This window comes from Hypanus sabinus, chromosome 23 (assembly GCF_030144855.1).
Source record: "Hypanus sabinus isolate sHypSab1 chromosome 23, sHypSab1.hap1, whole genome shotgun sequence".
NCBI lineage: Eukaryota > Metazoa > Chordata > Chondrichthyes > Myliobatiformes > Dasyatidae > Hypanus > Hypanus sabinus.
The window spans coordinates 46,292,300-46,312,523 of NC_082728.1; positions in this window are offsets into that span (position 1 = coordinate 46,292,300).

Sequence of the window (20,224 nt, forward strand, 5' to 3'; positions counted from 1 at the left end):
GAGGTTCCAGTATCAAGTCCTGGCTCCGAGGTTCCAGTGTCAAGTCCTGGCTCCGAGGTTCCAGTATCAAGTCCTGGCTCAAATGTTCCAGTAGGAAGTCCTGGCTCCGAGGTTCCAGTATCAAGTCCTGGCTCCGAGGTTCCAGTAGCAAGTCCTGGCTCCGAGGTTCCAGTATCAAGTCCTGGCTCCGAGGTTCCAGTATCAAGTCCTGGCTCCGAGGTTCCAGTATCAAGTCCTGGCTCCGAGGTTCCAGTATCAAGTCCTGACTCCGAGGTTCCAGTAACAAGTCCTGGCTCCGAGGTTCAGTATCAAGTCCCGGCTCCGAGGTTCCAGTATCAAGTCCTGGCTCCGAGGTTCCAGTATCAAATCCTGGCTCCAAGGTTCCAGTATCAAGCCCTGGCTCCAAGTTTCAAACATCAAGTCCTGGCTACGAGGTTCCAGTATCGAGTCTTGGCTCCGAGGTTCCAGTATCGAATTCTGGCTCCGATGTTCCAGTAGCAAGTCCTGGCTCTGAGGTTCCAGTATCAAGTCCTGGCTCTGAGGTTCCAGTATCAAGTCCTGGCTCCGAGGTTCCAGTATCAAGTCCAGGCTCCGAGATTCAAATATCAAGTCCTGGCTCTGAGGTTCAAATATCAAGTCCTGGCTCTGAGATTCTAATCTCAAGCCCTGACTCCGAGGTGCCAGTATCAAGAACTGGCTCCGAGGTTCCAGCATAAAGTCCTTGCTCTGAGGTTCCAGTATCAAGTCCAAGCTCCGAGTTTCAAATATCAAGTCCAGGCTCCAAGATTCAAATATGAAGTCCTGGCTCCGAGTTTCCAATATCAAGTCCTGCCTCCGAGGTTCCAGTATCAAGTCCTGGCTCCGAGGTTCCAGTATCAAGTCCTGTCTCCGATGTTCCAGTATCAAGTCCTGGCTCCGAGGTTCCAGTATCAAGTCCTGGCTCCGAGGTTCCAGTAACAAGCCTGGCTCGGAGGTTCCAGTAACAAGTCCTGGCTCCGATGTTCCAGTATCAATTCCTGGCTCCGAGGTTCCAGTATCAAATCCTGGCTCCGAGGTTCAAGTTTCAAGTCCTGGCTCCGAGGTTCCAGTATCAAGTCCTGGCTCCGAAGATCCAGTATCAAGTCCTGGATCCGAGGTTCAAATATCAAGTCCTGGCTCCGAGGTTCCAGTATCAAGTCCTGGCTCCGATGTTCCAGTAGCAAGTCCTGGCTCCGAGGTTCCAGTATCAAGTCCTGGCTCCGTGGTTCCAGTATCAAGTCCTGGCTCCGATGTTCCAGTAGCAAGTCCTGGCTCCGAGGTTCCAGTGTCAAGTCCTGGCTCCGAGTTTCCAGTATCAAGTCCTGGCTCCGATGTTCCAGTATCAAGTCCTGGCTCCGAGGTTCCAGTATCAAGTCCTGGCTCCGAGGTTCCAGTATCAAGTCCTGGCTCCGAGGTTCCAGTATCAAGTCCTGGCTCCGAGGTTCCAGTATCAAGTCCTGACTCCGAGGTTCCAGTAACAAGTCCTGGCTCCGAGGTTCAGTATCAAGTCCCGGCTCCGAGGTTCCAGTATCAAGTCCTGGCTCCGAGGTTCCAGTATCAAATCCTGGCTCCAAGGTTCCAGTATCAAGCCCTGGCTCCAAGTTTCAAACATCAAGTCCTGGCTACGAGGTTCCAGTATCGAGTCTTGGCTCCGAGGTTCCAGTATCGAATTCTGGCTCCGATGTTCCAGTAGCAAGTCCTGGCTCTGAGGTTCCAGTATCAAGTCCTGGCTCTGAGGTTCCAGTATCAAGTCCTGGCTCCGAGGTTCCAGTATCAAGTCCAGGCTCCGAGATTCAAATATCAAGTCCTGGCTCTGAGGTTCAAATATCAAGTCCTGGCTCTGAGATTCTAATCTCAAGCCCTGACTCCGAGGTGCCAGTATCAAGAACTGGCTCCGAGGTTCCAGCATAAAGTCCTTGCTCTGAGGTTCCAGTATCAAGTCCAAGCTCCGAGTTTCAAATATCAAGTCCAGGCTCCGAGTTTCAAATATGAAGTCCTGGCTCCGAGTTTCCAATATCAAGTCCTGCCTACGAGGTTCCAGTATCAAGTACAGACTCCGAGGTTCAAATATTAAGTCCCAGTCCCGAGGTTCCAGTATCAATTCCTGGCTCCGAGGTTGCAGTATCAAGTCCTGGCTCCGATGTTCCAGTATCAAGTCCTGGCTCCGATGTTCCAGTATCAAGTCCTGGCTCCGAGGTTCCAGTGTCAAGTCCTGGCTCCGAGGTTCCAGTATCAAGTCCTGGCTCCAATGTTCCAGTAGGAAGTCCTGGCTCCGAGGTTCCAGTATCAAGTCCTGGCTCCGAGGTTCCAGTAGCAAGTCCTGGCTCCGAGGTTCCAGTATCAAGTCCTGGCTCCGAGGTTCCAGTATCAAGTCCTGGCTCCGAGGTTCCAGTATCAAGTCCTGGCTCCGAGGTTCCAGTATCAAGTCCTGACTCCGATGTTCCAGTATCAAGTCCTGGCTCCGAGGTTCCAGTATCAAGTCCTGGCTCCGAGGTTCCAGTAACAAGCCTGGCTCGGAGGTTCCAGTAACAAGTCCTGGCTCCGATGTTCCAGTATCAATTCCTGGCTCCGAGGTTCCAGTATCAAATCCTGGCTCCGAGGTTCAAGTTTCAAGTCCTGGCTCCGAGGTTCCAGTATCAAGTCCTGGCTCCGAAGATCCAGTATCAAGTCCTGGATCCGAGGTTCAAATATCAAGTCCTGGCTCCGAGGTTCCAGTATCAAGTCCTGGCTCCGATGTTCCAGTAGCAAGTCCTGGCTCCGAGGTTCCAGTATCAAGTCCTGGCTCCGTGGTTCCAGTATCAAGTCCTGGCTCCGATGTTCCAGTAGCAAGTCCTGGCTCCGAGGTTCCAGTGTCAAGTCCTGGCTCCGAGTTTCCAGTATCAAGTCCTGGCTCCGATGTTCCAGTATCAAGTCCTGGCTCCGAGGTTCCAGTATCAAGTCCTGGCTCCGAGGTTCCAGTATCAAGTCCTGGCTCCGATGTTCCAGTATCAAGTCCTGGCTCCGAGCTTCCAGTGTCAAGGTCTGGCTCTGAGGTTCCAGTATCAAGTCCTGGCTCCAATTTTCCAGTAGCAAGTCCTGGCTCCGAGGTTCCAGTATCAAGTCCTGGCTCCGAGGTTCCAGTAGCAAGTCCTGGCTCCGAGGTTCCAGTAGCAAGTCCTGGCTCCGAGGTTCCAGTATCAAGTCCAGGCTCCAATTTTCAAATATCAAGTCCTGGCTCTGAGGTTCAAATATCAAGTCCAGGCTCCGAGTTTCAAATATCAAGTCCTCACTCCGAGGTTCCAGTATCAGGAACTGGCTCCGAGGTTCCAGTATCAAGTCCTTGCTCTGAGGTTCCAGTATCGAGTCCAAGCTCCGAGTTTCAAATATCAAGTCCTGACTCAGAGTTTCAAATATCAAGTCCAGGCTCTGAGCTTCTAATATCAAGCCCTGACTCAGAGGTTCCAGTATCAAGTCCTGCCTCCGAGGTTCCAGTATCAAGTCCTGGCTCCGAGGTTCCAGTATCAAGTCCAGGCTCCGAGTTTCAATTATCAAGTCCTGGCTCTGAGGTTCAAATATCAAGTCCAGGCTCTGAGCTTCTAATATCAAGCCCTGACTCCGAGGTTCCAGTATCAAGAACTGGCTCCGAGGTTCCAGTATCAAGTCTTTGCTCTGAGGTTCCAGTATCAAGTCCAAGCTCCGAGTTTCAAATATCAAGTCCAGGCTCTGAGCTTCTAATATCAAGCCCTGACTCCGAGGTTCCAGTATCAAGAACTGGCTCCGAGGTTCCAGTATCAAGTCCTTGCTCTGAGTTTCCAGTATCAAGTCCAAGCTCCGAGTTTCAAATATCAAGTCCTGGCTCTGTTCAAATATCAAGTCTTGGCTCCGAGGTTCCAGTATCAAGTCCAGGCTCCGAGTTTCAAATATCACGTCCTGGCTCTGAGGTTCCATTATCAAGTCCAGGCTCCGAGTTTCAAATATCAAGCCCTGACTCCGAGGTTCCAGTTTCAATTCCTGCCTCCGAGGTTCCAGTATCAAGTCCAGGCTCCGAGTTTCAAATATCAAGTCCTGGCTCTCAGGTTCCATTATCAAGTCCAGGCTCCGAGTTTCAAATATCAAGCCCTGACTGCGAGGTTCCAGTATCAATTCCTGGCTCTGAGTTTCCAGTATCAAGTCCTGGCTCCGAGGTTCCAGTATCAAGTCCTGGCTCCGAGGTTCCAGTAACAAGTCCTGGCTCCGGGGTTCCAGTATCAAGTCCTGTCTCCGATGGTCCAGTAACAAGTCCTGGCTCCGAGGTTCCAGTATCAAGTCCTTGCTCTGAGGTTCCCGTATCAAGTCCAGGCTCTGAGTTTCAAACATCAAGTCCTGGCTACGAGGTTCCAGTATCAAGTCCTGGCTCCGAGGTTCAAATATCAAGTCCTAGCTCCGAGGTTCCAGTATCGTCCTGGCTCCGAGGTTCCAGTATCAAGTCCTGGCTCCGAGGTTCAAGTATCAAGTCCCGGCTCCGAGGTTCAGTATCAAGTCCCGGCTCCGAGCTTCCAGTATCAAGTCCTGGCTCCGAGGTTCCAGTATCAAGTCCTGGCTCCAAGGTTCCAGTATCAAGCCCTGGCTCCAAGTTTCAAACATCAAGTCCTGGCTACGAGGTTCCAGTATCGAGTCTTGGCTCCGAGGTTCCAGTATCGAATTCTGGCTCCGATGTTCCAGTAGCAAGTCCTGGCTCTGAGGTTCCAGTATCAAGTCCTGGCTCCGAGGTTCCAGTATCAAGTCCTGGCTCCGAGGTTCCAGTATCAAGTCCAGGCTCCGAGTTTCAAATATCAAGCCGTGGCTCTGAGGTTCAAATATCAAGTCCTGGTTCTGAGCTTCTAATCTCAAGCCCTGACTCCGTTCCAGTATCAAGAACTGGCTCCGAGGTGCCAGTATCAAGTCCTTGCTCTGAGGTTCCAGTATCAAGTCCAAGCTCCGAGTTTCAAATATCAAGTCCAGGCTCCGAGTTTCAAATATAAAGTCCTGGCTCCGAGTTTCCAATATCAAGTCCTGCCTCCGAGGTTCCAGTATCAAGTACAGACTCCGAGGTTCAAATATTAAGTCCCAGTCCCGAGGTTCCAGTATCAATTCCTGGCTCCGAGGTTCCAGTATCAAGTCCTGGCTCCGAGGTTCCAGTATCAAGTCCTGGCTACGAGGTTCCAGTATCGAGACCTGGCTCCGAGGTTCCAGTATCAAGTCAAGGCTCCGAGTTTCAAATATCAAGTCCTGGCTCTGAGGTTCAAATATCAAGTCCAGGCTCTGAGCTTCTAATATCAAGCCCTGACTCCGAGGTTCCAGTATCAAGAACTGGCTCCGAGGTTCCAGTATCAAGTCCTTGCTCTGAGGTTCCAGTATCAAGTCCAAGCTCCGAGTTTCAAATATCAAGTCCAGGCTCTGAGGTTCAAATATCAAGTCCAGGCTCTGAGCTTCTAATATCAAGCCCTGACTCCGAGGTTCCAGTATCAAGAAATGGCTCCGAGGTTCCAGTATCAAGTCCTTGCTCTGAGTTTCCAGTATCAAGTCCAAGCTCCGAGTTTCAAATATCAAGTCCTGGCTCTGAGGTTCAAATATCAAGTCTTGGCTCCGAGGTTCCAGTATCAAGTCCAGGCTCCGAGTTTCAAATATCAAGTCCTGGCTCTGAGGTTCCATTATCAAGTCCAGGCTCCGAGTTTCAAATATCAATTCCTGGCTCTGAGTTTCCAGTATCAAGTCCTGGCTCCGAGGTTCCAGTATCAACTCCTGGCTCCGATGTTCCAGTAACAAGTCCTGGCTCCGAGGTTCCAGTATCAAGTACTGTCTCCGATGATCCAGTAACAAGTCCTGGCTCCGAGGTTCCAGTATCAAGTCCTTGCTCTGAGGTTCCCGTATCAAGACCAGGCTCTGAGTTTCAAACATCAAGTCCTGGCTACGAGGTTCCAGTATCAAGTCCTGGCTCCGAGGTTCAAATATCAAGTCCTAGCTTCGAGGTTCCAGTATCGTCCTGGCTCCGAGGTTCCAGTATCAAGTCCCGGCTCCGAGGTTCAGTATCAAGTCCCGGCTCCGAGGTTCCAGTATCAAGTCCTGGCTCCGAGGTTCCAGTGTCAAGTCCCGGCTCCGAGGTTCAGTATCAAGTCCCGGCTCCGAGGTTCCAGTATCAAGTCCTGGCTCCGAGGTTCCAGTATCATGTCCCGGCTCCGAGGTTCAGTATCAAGTCCCGGCTCCGAGGTTCCAGTATCAAGTCCTGGCTCCGAGGTTCCAGTATCATGTCCTGGCTCCAAGGTTCCAGTATCAAGCCCTGGCTCCAAGTTTCAAACATCAAGTCCTGGCTCTGAGGTTCAAATATCAAGTCCTGGCTCTGAGCTTCTACTCTCAAGCCCTGACTCCGAGGTTCCAGTATCAAGAACTGGCTCCGAGGTTCCAGTATCAAGTCCTTGCTCTGAGGTTCCAGTATCAAGTCCAAGCTCCGAGTTTCAAATATCAAGTCCAGGCTCCGAGTTTCAAATATAAAGTCCTGGCTCCGAGTTTCCAATATCAATTCCTGCCTCCGACGTTCCAGTATCAAGTACAGACTCCGAGGTTCAAATATTAAGTCCCAGTCCCGAGGTTCCAGTATCAATTCCTGGCTCCGAGGTTCCAGTATCAAGTCCTGGCTCCGAGGTTACAGTATCAAGTCCTGGCTACGAGGTTCCAGTATCGAGTCCTGGCTCCGAGGTTCCAGTGTCAAATCCTGGCTCCGAGGTTCCAGTATAAAGTCCTTGCTCTGAGGTTCCAGTATCAAGTCCAAGCTCCGAGTTTCAAATATCAAGTCCAGGCTCCGAGTTTCAAATATAAAGTCCTGGCTCCGAGTTTCCAATATCAGTCCTGCCTCCGAGGTTCCAGTATCAAGTACAGACTCCGAGATTCAAATATTAAGTCCCAGTCCCGAGGTTCCAGTATCAATTCCTGGCTCCGAGGTTCCAGTATCAAGTCCTGGCTCCGAGGTTCCTGTATCAAGTCCTGGTTACGAGGTTCCAGTATCGAGTCCTGGCTCCGAGGTTCCAGTGTCAAGTTCTGGCTCCGAGGTTCCAGTATCAAGTCCTGGCTCCGATGTTCCAGTATCAAGTCCTGGCTCCGAGGTTCCAGTGTCAAGGTCTGGCTCTGAGGTTCCAGTATCAAGTCCTGGCTCCAATGTTCCAGTAGCAAGTCCTGGCTCCGAGGTTCCAGTATCAAGTCCTGGCTCCGAGGTTCCAGTAGCAAGTCCTGGCTCCGAGGTTCCAGTAGCAAGTCCTGGCTCCGAGGTTCCAGTATCAAGTCCAGGCTCCAAGTTTCAAATATCAAGTCCTGGCTCTGAGGTTCAAATATCAAGTCCAGGCTCCGAGTTTCAAATATCAAGTCCTCACTCCGAGGTTCCAGTATCAGGAACTGGCTCCGAGGTTCCAGTATCAAGTCCTTGCTCTGAGGTTCCAGTATCGAGTCCAAGCTCCGAGTTTCAAATATCAAGTCCTGACTCAGAGTTTCAAATATCAAGTCCATTGAGCTTCTAATATCAAGCCCTGACTCCGAGGTTCCAGTATCAAGTCCTGCCTCCGAGGTTCCAGTATCAAGTCCTGGCTCGGAGGGTCCAGTATCAAGTCCTGGCTCCCAGGTTCCAGTAACAAGTCCAGGCTCCGAGGTTCCAGTATCAAGTCCTGGCTCTGAGGTTCAAATATCAAGTCCTAGCTCCGAGGTTCCAGTATGAAGTCCTGGCTCCGAGGTTCAGTATCAAGTCCTGGCCCCGAGGTTCCAGTATCAATTCCTGGCTACAAGGTTCCAGTATCAAGCCCTGGCTCCAAGTTTCAAACATCAAGTCCTGGCTACGAAGTTCCAGTAGCAAGTCCTGACTCCGAGGTTCCAGTAGCAAGTCCTGGCTCCGAGGTTCCAGTATCATGTCCAGGCTCCGAGTTTCAATTATCAAGTCCTGGCTCTGAGGTTCAAATATCAAGTCCAGGCTCTGAGCTTCTAATATCAAGCCCTGACTCCGAGGTTCCAGTATCAAGAACTGGCTCCGAGGTTCCAGTATCAAGTCCTTGCTCTGAGTTTCCAGTATCAAGTCCAAGCTCCGAGTTTCAAATATCAAGTCCTGGCTCTGAGGTTCAAATATCAAGTCTTGGCTCCGAGGTTCCAGTATCAAGTCCAGGCTCCGAGTTTCAAATATCAAGTCCTGGCTCTGAGGTTCCATTATCAATTCCAGGCTCCGAGATTCAAATATCAAGCCCTGACTCCGAGGTTCCAGTTTCAATTCCTGGCTCCGAGGTTCCAGTATCAAGTCCAGGCTCCGAGTTTCAAATATCAAGTCCTGGCTCTCAGGTTCCATTATCAAGTCCAGGCTCCGAGTTTCAAATATCAAGCCCTGACTCCGAGGTTCCAGTATCAATTCCTGGCTCTGAGTTTCCAGTATCAAGTCCTGGCTCCGAGGTTCCAGTATCAAGTCCTGCCTCCGAGGTTCCAGTAACAAGTCCTGGCTCCGAGGTTCCAGTATCAAGTCCTGTCTCCGATGCTCCAATAACAAGTCCTGGCTCCGAGGTTCCAGTATCAAGTCCTTGCTCTGAGGTTCCCGTATCAAGTCCAGGCTCTGAGTTTCAAACATCAAGTCCTGGCTACGAGGTTCCAGTATCAAGTCCTGGCTCCGAGGTTCAAATATCAAGTCCTAGCTCCGAGGTTCCAGTATCGTCCTGGCTCCGAGGTTCCAGTATCAAGCCCTGGCTCCGAGGTTCCAGTATCAAGTCCTGGCTCCGAGGTTCCAGTATCAAGTCCCGGCTCCGAGGTTCAGTATCAAGTCCCGGCTCCGAGGTTCCAGTATCAAGTCCTGGCTCCGAGGTTCCAGTATCAAGTCCTGGCTCCAAGGTTCCAGTATCAAGCCCTGGCTCCAAGTTTCAAACATCAAGTCCTTGCTACGAGGTTCCAGTATCGAGTCTTGGCTGCGAGGTTCCAGTATCGAATTCTGGCTCCGATGTTCCAGTAGCAAGTCCTGGCTCTGAGGTTCCAGTATCAAGTCCTGGCTCCGAGGTTCCAGTATCAAGTCCTGGCTCCGAGGTTCCAGTATCAAGTCCAGGCTCCGAGTTTCAAATATCAAGTCCTGGCTCTGAGGTTCAAATATCAAGTAATGGCTCTGAGCTTCTAATCTCAAGCCCTGACTCCGAGGTTCCAGTATCAAGAACTGGCTCCGAGGTGCCAGTATCAAGTCCTTGCTCTGAGGTTCCAGTATCAAGTCCAAGCTCCGAGTTTCAAATATCAAGTCCAGGCTCCGAGTTTCAAATATAAAGTCCTGGCTCCGAGTTTCCAATATCAAGTCCTGCCTCCGAGGTTCCAGTATCAAGTACAGACTCCGAGGTTCAAATATTAAGTCCCAGTCCCGAGGTTCCAGTATCAATTCCTGGCTCCGAGGTTCCAGTATCAATTCCTGGCTCCGAGGTTCCAGTATCAAGTCCTGGCTACGAGGTTCCTGTATCGAGTCCTGGCTCCGAGGTTCCAGTATCAAGTCCAGGCTCCGAGTTTCAAATATCAAGTCCTGGCTCTGAGGTTCAAATATCAAGTCCAGGCTCTGAGCTTCTAATATCAAGCCCTGACTCCGAGGTTCCAGTATCAAGAACTGGCTCCGAGGTTCCAGTATCAAGTCCTTGCTCTGAGGTTCCAGTATCAAGTCCAAGCTCCGAGTTTCAAATATCAAGTCCAGGCTCTGAGGTTCAAATATCAAGTCCAGGCTCTGAGCTTCTAATATCAAGCCCTGACTCCGAGGTTCCAGTATCAAGAAATGGCTCCGAGGTTCCAGTATCAAGTCCTTGCTCTTAGTTTCCAGTATCAAGTCCAAGCTCCGAGTTTCAAATATCAAGTCCTGGCTCTGAGGTTCAAATATCAAGACTTGGCTCCGAGGTTCCAGTATCAAGTCCCGGCTCCGAGGTTCAGTATCAAGTCCCGGCTCCGAGGTTCCAGTATCAAGTCCTGGCTCCGAGGTTCCAGTATCAAGTCCTGGCTCCAAGGTTCCAGTATCAAGCCCTGGCTCCAAGTTTCAAACATCAAGTCCTGGCTACGAGGTTCCAGTATCGAGTCTTGGCTGCGAGGTTCCAGTATCGAATTCTGGCTCCGATGTTCCAGTAGCAAGTCCTGGCTCTGAGGTTCCAGTATCAAGTCCTGGCTCCGAGGTTCCAGTATCAAGTCCTGGCTCCGAGGTTCCAGTATCAAGTCCAGGCTCCGAGTTTCAAATATCAAGTCCTGGCTCTGAGGTTCAAATATCAAGTCCTGGCTCTGAGCTTCTAATCTCAAGCCCTGACTCCGAGGTTCCAGTATCAAGAACTGGCTCCGAGGTGCCAGTATCAAGTCCTTGCTCTGAGGTTCCAGTATCAAGTCCAAGCTCCGAGTTTCAAATATCAAGTACAGGCTCCGAGTTTCAAATATAAAGTCCTGGCTCCGAGTTTCCAATATCAAGTCCTGCCTCCGAGGTTCCAGTATCAAGTACAGACTCCGAGGTTCAAATATTAAGTCCCAGTCCCGAGGTTCCAGTATCAATTCCTGGCTCCGAGGTTCCAGTATCAATTCCTGGCTCCGAGGTTCCAGTATCAAGTCCTGGCTACGAGTTTCCAATATCAAGTCCTGCCTCCGAGGTTCCAGTATCAAGTCCAGGCTCCGAGTTTCAAATATCAAGTCCTGGCTCTGAGGTTCAAATATCAAGTCCAGGCTCTGAGCTTCTAATATCAAGCCCTGACTCCGAGGTTCCAGTATCAAGAACTGGCTCCGAGGTTCCAGTATCAAGTCCTTGCTCTGAGGTTCCAGTATCAAGTCCAAGCTCCGAGTTTCAAATATCAAGTCCAGGCTCTGAGGTTCAAATATCAAGTCCAGGCTCTGAGCTTCTAATATCAAGCCCTGACTCCGAGGTTCCAGTATCAAGAAATGGCTCCGAGGTTCCAGTATCAAGTCCTTGCTCTTAGTTTCCAGTATCAAGTCCAAGCTCCGAGTTTCAAATATCAAGTCCTGGCTCTGTTCAAATATCAAGACTTGGCTCCGAGGTTCCAGTATCAAGTCCAGGCTCCGAGTTTCAAATATCAAGTCCTGGCTCTGAGGTTCCAGTATCAAGTCCTTGCTCTTAGTTTCCAGTATCAAGTCCAAGCTCCGAGTTTCAAATATCAAGTCCTGGCTCTGAGGTTCCAGTATCAAGTCCTTGCTCTTAGTTTCCAGTATCAAGTCCAAGCTCCGAGTTTCAAATATCAAGTCCTGGCTCTGAGGTTCAAATATCAAGACTTGGCTCCGAGGCTCCAGTATCAAGTCCCGGCTCCGAAGTTCAGTATCAAGTCCCGGCTCCGAGGTTCCAGTATCAAGTCCTGGCTCCGAGGTTCCAGTATCAAGTCCTGGCTCCAAGGTTCCAGTATCAAGCCCTGGCTCCAAGTTTCAAACATCAAGTCCTGGCTACGAGGTTCCAGTATCGAGTCTTGGCTGCGAGGTTCCAGTATCGAATTCTGGCTCCGATGTTCCAGTAGCAAGTCCTGGCTCTGAGGTTCCAGTATCAAGTCCTGGCTCCGAGGTTCCAGTATCAAGTCCTGGCTCCGAGTTTCCAGTATCAATCCAGGCTCCGAGTTTCAAATATCAAGTCCTGGCTCTGAGGTTCAAATATCAAGTCCTGGCTCTGAGCTTCTAATATCAAGCCCTGACTCCGAGGTTCCAGTATCAAGAACTGGCTCCGAGGTTCCAGTATCAAGTCCTTGCTCTGAGGTTCCAGTATCAAGTCCAAGCTCCGAGTTTCAAATATCAAGTCCAGGCTCTGAGGTTCAAATATCAAGTCCAGGCTCTGAGCTTCTAATATCAAGCCCTGACTCCGAGGTTCCAGTATCAAGAAATGGCTCCGAGGTTCCAGTATCAAGTCCTTGCTCTTAGTTTCCAGTATCAAGTCCAAGCTCCGAGTTTCAAATATCAAGTCCTGGCTCTGAGGTTCAAATATCAAGACTTGGCTCCGAGGTTCCAGTATCAAGTCCAGGCTCCGAGTTTCAAATATCAAGTCCTGGCTCTGAGGTTCCATTATGAAGTCCAGGCTCCGAGTTTCAAATATCAATTCCTGGCTCTGAGTTTCCAGTATCAAGTCCTGGCTCCGAGGTTCCAGTATCAAGTCCTGGCTCCGATGTTCCAGTAACAAATCCTGGCTCCGAGGTTCCAGTATCAAGTACTGTCTCCGATGCTCCAGTAACAAGTCCTGGCTCCGAGGTTCCAGTATCAAGTCCTTGCTCTGAGGTTCCCGTATCAAGTCCATGCTCTGAGTTTCAAACATCAAGTCCAGGCTACGAGGTTCCAGTATCTAGTCCTGGCTCCGAGGTTCAAATATCAAGTCCTAGCTCCGAGGTTCCAGTATCGTCCTGGCTCCGAGGTTCCAGTATCAAGTCCTGGCTCCGAGGTTCCAGTATCAAGTCCTGGCTCCGAGGTTCCAGTATCAAGTCCCGGCTCCGAGGTTCAGTATCAAGTCCCGGCTCCGAGGTTCCAGTATCAAGTCCTGGCTCCGAGGTTCAAATATCAAGTCCTGGCTCTGAGCTTCTAATCTCAAGCCCTGACTCCGAGGTTCCAGTATCAAGAACTGGCTCCGATGTTCCAGTAGCAAGTCCTGGCTCTGAAGTTCCAGTATCAAGTCCTGGCTCCGAGGTTCCAGTATCAAGTCCAGGCTCCGAGGTTCCAGTATCAAGTCCAGGCTCCGAGTTTCAAATATCAAGTCCTGGCTCTGAGGTTCAAATATGAAGTCCTGGCTCTGAGCTTCTAATCTCAAGCCCTGACTCCGAGGTTCCAGTATCAAGAACTGGCTCCGAGGTTCCAGTATCAAGTCCTTGCTCTGAGGTTCCAGTATCAAGTCCTGGCTCCGAGTATCCAGTATCAAGTCCTGGCTCCGAGGTTCCAGTATCAAGTCCTGGCTCCGATGTTCCAGTAGCAAGTCCTGTCTCCGAGGTTCCAGTATCAAGTCCAAGCTCCGAGTTTCAAATATCAAGTCCAGGCTCTGAGCTTCTAATATCAAGCCCTGACTCCGAGGTTCCAGTATCAAGAAATGGCTCCGAGGTTCCAGTATCAAGTCCTTGCTCGGAGTTTCCAGTATCAAGTCCAAGCTCCGAGTTTGAAATATCAAGTCCTGGCTCTGAGGTTCAAATATCAAGTCTTGGCTCCGAGGTTCCAATATCAAGTCCAGGCTCCGAGTTTCAAATATCAAGTCCTGGCTCTGAGGTTCCCGTATCAAGTCCAGGCTCTGAGTTTCAAACATCAAGTCCTGGCTACGAGGTTCCAGTATCAAGTCCTGGCTCCGAGGTTCAAATATCAAGTCCTAGCTCCGAGGTTCCAGTATCGTCCTGGCTCCGAGGTTCCAGTATCAAGTCCTGGCTCCGAGGTTCCAGTAGCAAGTCCTGGCTCCGAGGTTCCAGTATCAAGTCCCGGCTCCGAGGTTCAGTATCAAGTCCCGGCTCCGAGGTTCCAGTATCAAGTCCTGGCTCCGAGGTTCCAGTATCATGTCCTGGCTCCAAGGTTCCAGTATCAAGCCCTGGCTCCAAGTTTCAAACATCAAGTCCTGGCTCTGAGGTTCAAATATCAAGTCCTGGCTCTGAGCTTCTAATCTCAAGCCCTGACTCCGAGGTTCCAGTATCAAGAACTGGCTCCGATGTTCCAGTAGCAAGTCCTGGCTCTGAGGTTCCAGTATCAAGTCCTGCCTCCGAGGTTCCAGTATCAAGTCCTGGCTCCGGGGTTCCAGTATCAAGTCCAGGCTCCGAGTTTCAAATATCAAGTCCTGGCTCTGAGGTTCAAATATCAAGTCCTGGCTCTGAGCTTCTAATCTCAAGCCCTGACTCCGAGGTTCCAGTATCAAGAACTGGCTCCGATGTTCCAGTAGCAAGTCCTGGCTCTGAGGTTCCAGTATCAAGTCCTGGCTCCGAGGTTCCAGTATCAAGTCCTGGCTCCGAGGTTCCAGTATCAAGTCCAGGCTCCGAGTTTCAAATATCAAGTCCTGGCTCTGAGGTTCAAATATGAAGTCCTGGCTCTGAGCTTCTAATCTCAAGCCCTGACTCCGAGGTTCCAGTATCAAGAACTGGCTCTGAGGTTCCAGTATCAAGTCCTGGCTCCGAGTATCCAGTATCAAGTCCTGGCTCCGAGGTTCCAGTATCAAGTCCTGGCTCCGATGTTCCAGTAGCAAGTCCTGTATCTGAGGTTCCAGTATCAAGTCCAAGCTCCGAGTTTCAAATATCAAGTCCAGGCTCTGAGCTTCTAATATCAAGCCCTGACTCCGAGGTTCCAGTATCAAGAAATGGCTCCGAGGTTCCAGTATCAAGTCCTTGCTCTGAGTTTCCAGTATCAAGTCCAAGCTCCGAGTTTCAAATATCAAGTCCTGGCTCTGAGGTTCAAATATCAAGTCTTGGCTCCGAGGTTCCAATATCAAGTCCAGGCTCCGAGTTTCAAATATCAAGTCCTGGCTCTGAGGTTCCATTATCAAGTCCAGGCTCCGAGTTTCAAATATCAATTCCTGGCGCTGAGTTTCCAGTATCAAGTCCTGGCTCCGAGGTTCCAGTATCAAGTCCTGGCTCCGATGTTCCAGTAACAAGTCCTGGCTCCGAGGTTCCAGTATCAAGTACTGTCTCCGATGCTCCAGTAACAAGTCCTGGGTCCGAGGTTCCAGTATCAAGTCCTTGCTCTGAGGTTCCGGTATCAAGTCCAGGCTCTGAGTTTCAAATATCAAGTCCTAGCTCCGAGGTTCCAGTATCGTCCTGGCTCCGAGGTTCCAGTATCAAGTCCTGGCTCCGAGGTTCCAGTATCAAGTCCTGGCTCCGAGGTTCCAGTATCAAGTCCCGGCTCCGAGGTTCAGTATCAAGTCCCGGCTCCGAGGTTCCAGTATCAAGTCCTGGCTCCGAGGTTCCAGTATCATGTCCTGGCTCCAAGGTTCCAGTATCAAGCCCTGGCTCCAAGTTTCAAACATCAAGTCCTGGCTCTGAGGTTCAAATATCAAGTCCTGGCTCTGAGCTTCTAATCTCAAGCCCTGACTCCGAGGTTCCAGTATCAAGAACTGGCTCCGAGGTTCCAGTATCAAGTCCTTGCTCTGAGGTTCCAGTATCAAGTCCTGGCTCCGAGGATCCAGTATCAAGTCCTGGCTCCGAGGTTCCAGTATCAAGTCCTGGCTCCGATGTTCCAGTAGCAAGTCCTGTCTCCGAGGTTCCAGTATCAAGTCCAAGCTCCGAGTTTCAAATATCAAGTCCAGGCTCTGATCTTCTAATATCAAGCCCTGACTCCGAGGTTCCAGTATCAAGAAATGGCTCCGAGGTTCCAGTATCAAGTCCTTGCTCTGAGTTTCCAGTATCAAGTCCAAGCTCCGAGTTTGAAATATCAAGTCCTGGCTCTGAGGTTCAAATATCAAGTCTTGGCTCCGAGGTTCCAATATCAAGTCCAGGCTCCGAGTTTCAAATATCAAGTCCTGGCTCTGAGGTTCCATTATCAAGTCCAGGCTCCGAGTTTCAAATATCAATTCCTGGCGCTGAGTTTCCAGTATCGTCCTGGCTCCGAGGTTCCAGTATCAAGTCCTGGCTCCGAGGTTCCAGTATCAAGTCCTGGCTCCGAGGTTCCAGTATCAAGTCCCGGCTCCGAGGTTCAGTATCAAGTCCCGGCTCCGAGGTTCCAGTATCAAGTCCTGGCTCCGAGGTTCCAGTATCAAGTCCTGGCTCCAAGGTTCCAGTATCAAGCCCTGGCTCCAAGTTTCAAACATCAAGTCCTGGCTACGAGGTTCCAGTATCGAGTCTTGGCTCCGAGGTTCCAGTATCGACTTCTGGCTCCGATGTTCCAGTAGCAAGTCCTGGCTCTGAGGTTCCAGTATCATGTCCTGGCTCCGAGGTTCCAGTATCAAGTCCTGGCTCCAAGGTTCCAGTATCAAGTCCAGGCTCCGAGTTTGAAATATCAAGTCCTGGCTCTGAGGTTCAAATATCAAGTCCTGGCTCTGAGCTTCTAATCTCAAGCCCTGACTCCGAGGTTCCAGTATCAAGAACTGGCTCCGAGGTTCCAGTATCAAGTCCTTGCTCTGAGGTTCCAGTATCAAGTCCTGGCTCCGAGGTTCCAGTATCAAGTCCTGGCTCCGAGGTTCCAGTATCAAGTCCTGGCTCCGATGTTCCAGTAGCCAGTCCTGTCTCCGAGGTTCCAGTATCAAGTCCTGGCTCCGATGTTCCAGTATCAAGTCCTGGCTCCGAGGTTCAAATATCAAGTCCTAGCTCCGAGGTTCCAGTATCGTCCTGGCTCCGAGGTTCCAGTATCAAGTCCTGGCTCCGAGGTTCCAGTATCAAGTCCTGGCTCCGAGGTTCCAGTATCAAGTCCCGGCTCCGAGGTTCAGTATCAAGTCCCGGCTCCGAGGTTCCAGTATCAAGTCCTGGCTCCGAGGTTCCAGTATCATGTCCTGGCTCCAAGGTTCCAGTATCAAGCCCTGGCTCCAAGTTTCAAACATCAAGTCCTGGCTCTGAGGTTCAAATATCAAGTCCTGGCTCCGAGCTTCTAATCTCAAGCCCTGACTCCGAGGTTCCAGTATCAAGAACTGGCTCCGATGTTCCAGTAGCAAGTGCTGGCTCTGAGGTTCCAGTATCAAGTCCTGGCTCCGAGGTTCCAGTATCAAGTCCTGGCTCCGAGGTTCCAGTATCAAGTCCAGGCTCCGAGTTTCAAATATCAAGTCCTGGCTCTGAGGTTCAAATATGAAGTCCTGGCTCTGAGCTTCTAATCTCAAGCCCTGACTCCGAGGTTCCAGTATCAAGAACTGGCTCCGAGGTTCCAGTATCAAGTCCTTGCTCTGAGGTTCCAGTATCAAGTCCTGGCTCCGAGGATCCAGTATCAAGTCCTGGCTCCGAGGTTCCAGTATCAAGTCCTGGCTCCGATGTTCCAGTAGCAAGTCCTGTCTCCGAGGTTCCAGTATCAAGTCCAAGCTCCGAGTTTCAAATATCAAGTCCAGGCTCTGAGCTTCTAATATCAAGCCCTGACTCCGAGGTTCCAGTATCAAGAAATGGCTCCGAGGTTCCAGTATCAAGTCCTTGCTCTGAGTTTCCAGTATCAAGTCCAAGCTCCGAGTTTGAAATATCAAGTCCTGGCTCTGAGGTTCAAATATCAATTCCTGGCGCTGAGTTTCCAGTATCAAGTCCTGGCTCCGAGGTTCCAGTATTAAGTCCTGGCTCCGATGTTCCAGTAACAAGTCCTGGCTCCGAGGTTCCAGTATCAAGTACTGTCTCCGATGCTCCATTAACAAGTCCTGGGTCCGAGGTTCCAGTATCAAGAACTGGCTCCGAGGTTCCAGTATCAAGTCCTTGCTCTGAGGTTCCCGTATCAAGTCCAGGCTCTGAGTTTCAAACATCAAGTCCTGGCTACGAGGTTCCAGTATCAAGTCTTGGCTCCGAGGTTCAAATATCAAGTCCTAGCTCCGAGGTTCCAGTATCGTCCTGGCTCCGAGGTTCCAGTATCAAGTCCTGGCTCCGAGGTTCCAGTATCAAGTCCTGGCTCCGAGGTTCCAGTATCAAGTCCCGGCTCCGAGGTTCAGTATCAAGTCCCGGCTCCGAGGTTCCAGTATCAAGTCCTGGCTCCGAGGTTCCAGTATCAAGTCCTGGCTCCAAGGTTCCAGTATCAAGTCCAGGCTCCGAGTTTGAAATATCAAGTCCTGGCTCTGAGGTTCAAATATCAAGTCCTGGCTCTGAGCTTCTAATCTCAAGCCCTGACTCCGAGGTTCCAGTATCAAGAACTGGCTCCGAGGTTCCAGTATCAAGTCCTTGCTCTGAGGTTCCAGTATCAAGTCCTGGCTCCGAGGTTCCAGTATCAAGTCCTGGCTCAGAGGTTCCAGTATCAAGTCCTGGCTCCGATGTTCCAGTAGCCAGTCCTGTCTCCGAGGTTCCAGTATCAAGTCCTGGCTCCGATGTTCCAGTATCAAGTCCTGGCTCCGAGGTTCCAGTATCAAGTCCTGGCTCCGAGGTTCCAGTATCAAGTACTGTCTCCGATGCTCCAGTAACAAGTCCTGGGTCCGAGGTTCCAGTATCAAGTCCTTGCTCTGAGGTTCCCGTATCAAGTCCAGGCTCTGAGTTTCAAACATCAAGTCCTGGCTACGAGGTTCCAGTATCAAGTCCTGGCTCCGAGGTTCAAATATCAAGTCCTAGCTCCGAGGTTCCAGTATCGTCCTGGCTCCGAGGTGCCAGTATCAAGTCCTGGCTCCGAGGTTCCAGTATCAAGTCCTGGCTCCGAGGTTCCAGTATCAAGTCCCGGCTCCGAGGTTCAGTATCAAGTCCCGGCTCCGAGGTTCCAGTATCAAGTCCTGGCTCCGAGGTTCCAGTATCAAGTCCTGGCTCCAAGGTTCCAGTATCAAGCCCTGGCTCCAAGTTTCAAACATCAAGTCCTGGCTACGAGGTTCCAGTATCGAGTCTTGGCTCCGAGGTTCCAGTATCGACTTCTGGCTCCGATGTTCCAGTAGCAAGTCCTGGCTCTGAGGTTCCAGTATCAAGTCCTGGCTCCGAGGTTCCAGTATCAAGTCCTGGCTCCAAGGTTCCAGTATCAAGTCCAGGCTCCGTGTTTCAAATATCAAGTCCTGGCTCTGAGGTTCAAATATCAAGTCCTGGCTCTGAGCTTCTAATCTCAAGCCCTGACTCCGAGGTTCCAGTATCAAGAACTGGCTCCGAGGTTCCAGTATCAAGTCCTTGCTCTGAGGTTCCAGTATCAAGTCCTGGCTCCGAGGTTCCAGTATCAAGTCCTGGCTCCGAGGTTCCAGTATCAAGTCCTGGCTCCGATGTTCCAGTAGCCAGTCCTGTCTCCGAGGTTCCAGTATCAAGTCCTGGCTCCGATGTTCCAGTATCAAGTCCTGGCTCCGAGGTTCCAGTATCAAGTCCTGGCTCCGATGTTCCAGTAGGAAGTCCTGGCTCCGAGGTTGCAGTATCAAGTCCTGGCTCCGAGTTTCAAATATCAATTCCTGGCGCTGAGTTTCCAGTATCAAGTCCTGGCTCCGAGGTTCCAGTATTAAGTCCTGGCTCCGATGTTCCAGTAACAAGTCCTGGCTCCGAGGTTCCAGTATCAAGTACTGTCTCCGATGCTCCCGTAACAAGTCCTGGGTCCGAGGTTCCAGTATCAAGTCCTTGCTCTGAGGTTCCCGTATCAAGTCCAGGCTCTGAGTTTCAAACATCAAGTCCAGGCTCCGAGGTTCCGGTATCATGTCCTGGCTCCGATGTTCCAGTAGCAAGTCCTGGCTCCGAGGATCCAGTATCAACTCCTGGCTCTGAGGTTCCATTATCAAGTCCAGGCTCCGAGTTTCAAATATCAATTCCTGGCGCTGAGTTTCCAGTATCAAGTCCTGGCTCCGAGGTTCCAGTATTAAGTCCTGGCTCCGATGTTCCAGTAACAAGTCCTGGCTCCGAGGTTCCAGTATCAAGTACTGTCTCCGATGCTCCATTAACAAGTCCTGGGTCCGAGGTTCCAGTATCAAGTCCTGGGTCCGAGGTTCCAGTATCAAGTCCTTGCTCTGAGGTTCCCGTATCAAGTCCAGGCTCTGAGTTTCAAACATCAAGTCCTGGCTACGAGGTTCCAGTATCAAGTCCTGGCTCCGAGGTTCAAATATCAAGTCCTAGCTCCGAGGTTCCAGTATCGTCCTGGCTCCGAGGTGCCAGTATCAAGTCCTGGCTCCGAGGTTCCAGTATCAAGTCCTGGCTCCGAGGTTCCAGTATCAAGTCCCGGCTCCGAGGTTCAGTATCAAGTCCCGGCTCCGAGGTTCCAGTATCAAGTCCTGGCTCCGAGGTTCCAGTATCAAGTCCTGGCTCCAAGGTTCCAGTATCAAGCCCTGGCTCCAAGTTTCAAACATCAAGTCCTGGCTACGAGGTTCCAGTATCGAGTCTTGGCTCCGAGGTTCCAGTATCGACTTCTGGCTCCGATGTTCCAGTAGCAAGTCCTGGCTCTGAGGTTCCAGTATCAAGTCCTGGCTCCGAGGTTCCAGTATCAAGTCCTGGCTCCAAGGTTCCAGTATCAAGTCCAGGCTCCGTGTTTCAAATATCAAGTCCTGGCTCTGAGGTTCAAATATCAAGTCCTGGCTCTGAGCTTCTAATCTCAAGCCCTGACTCCGAGGTTCCAGTATCAAGAACTGGCTCCGAGGTTCCAGTATCAAGTCCTTGCTCTGAGGTTCCAGTATCAAGTCCTGGCTCCGAGGTTCCAGTATCAAGTCCTGGCTCCGAGGTTCCAGTATCAAGTCCTGGCTCCGATGTTCCAGTAGCCAGTCCTGTCTCCGAGG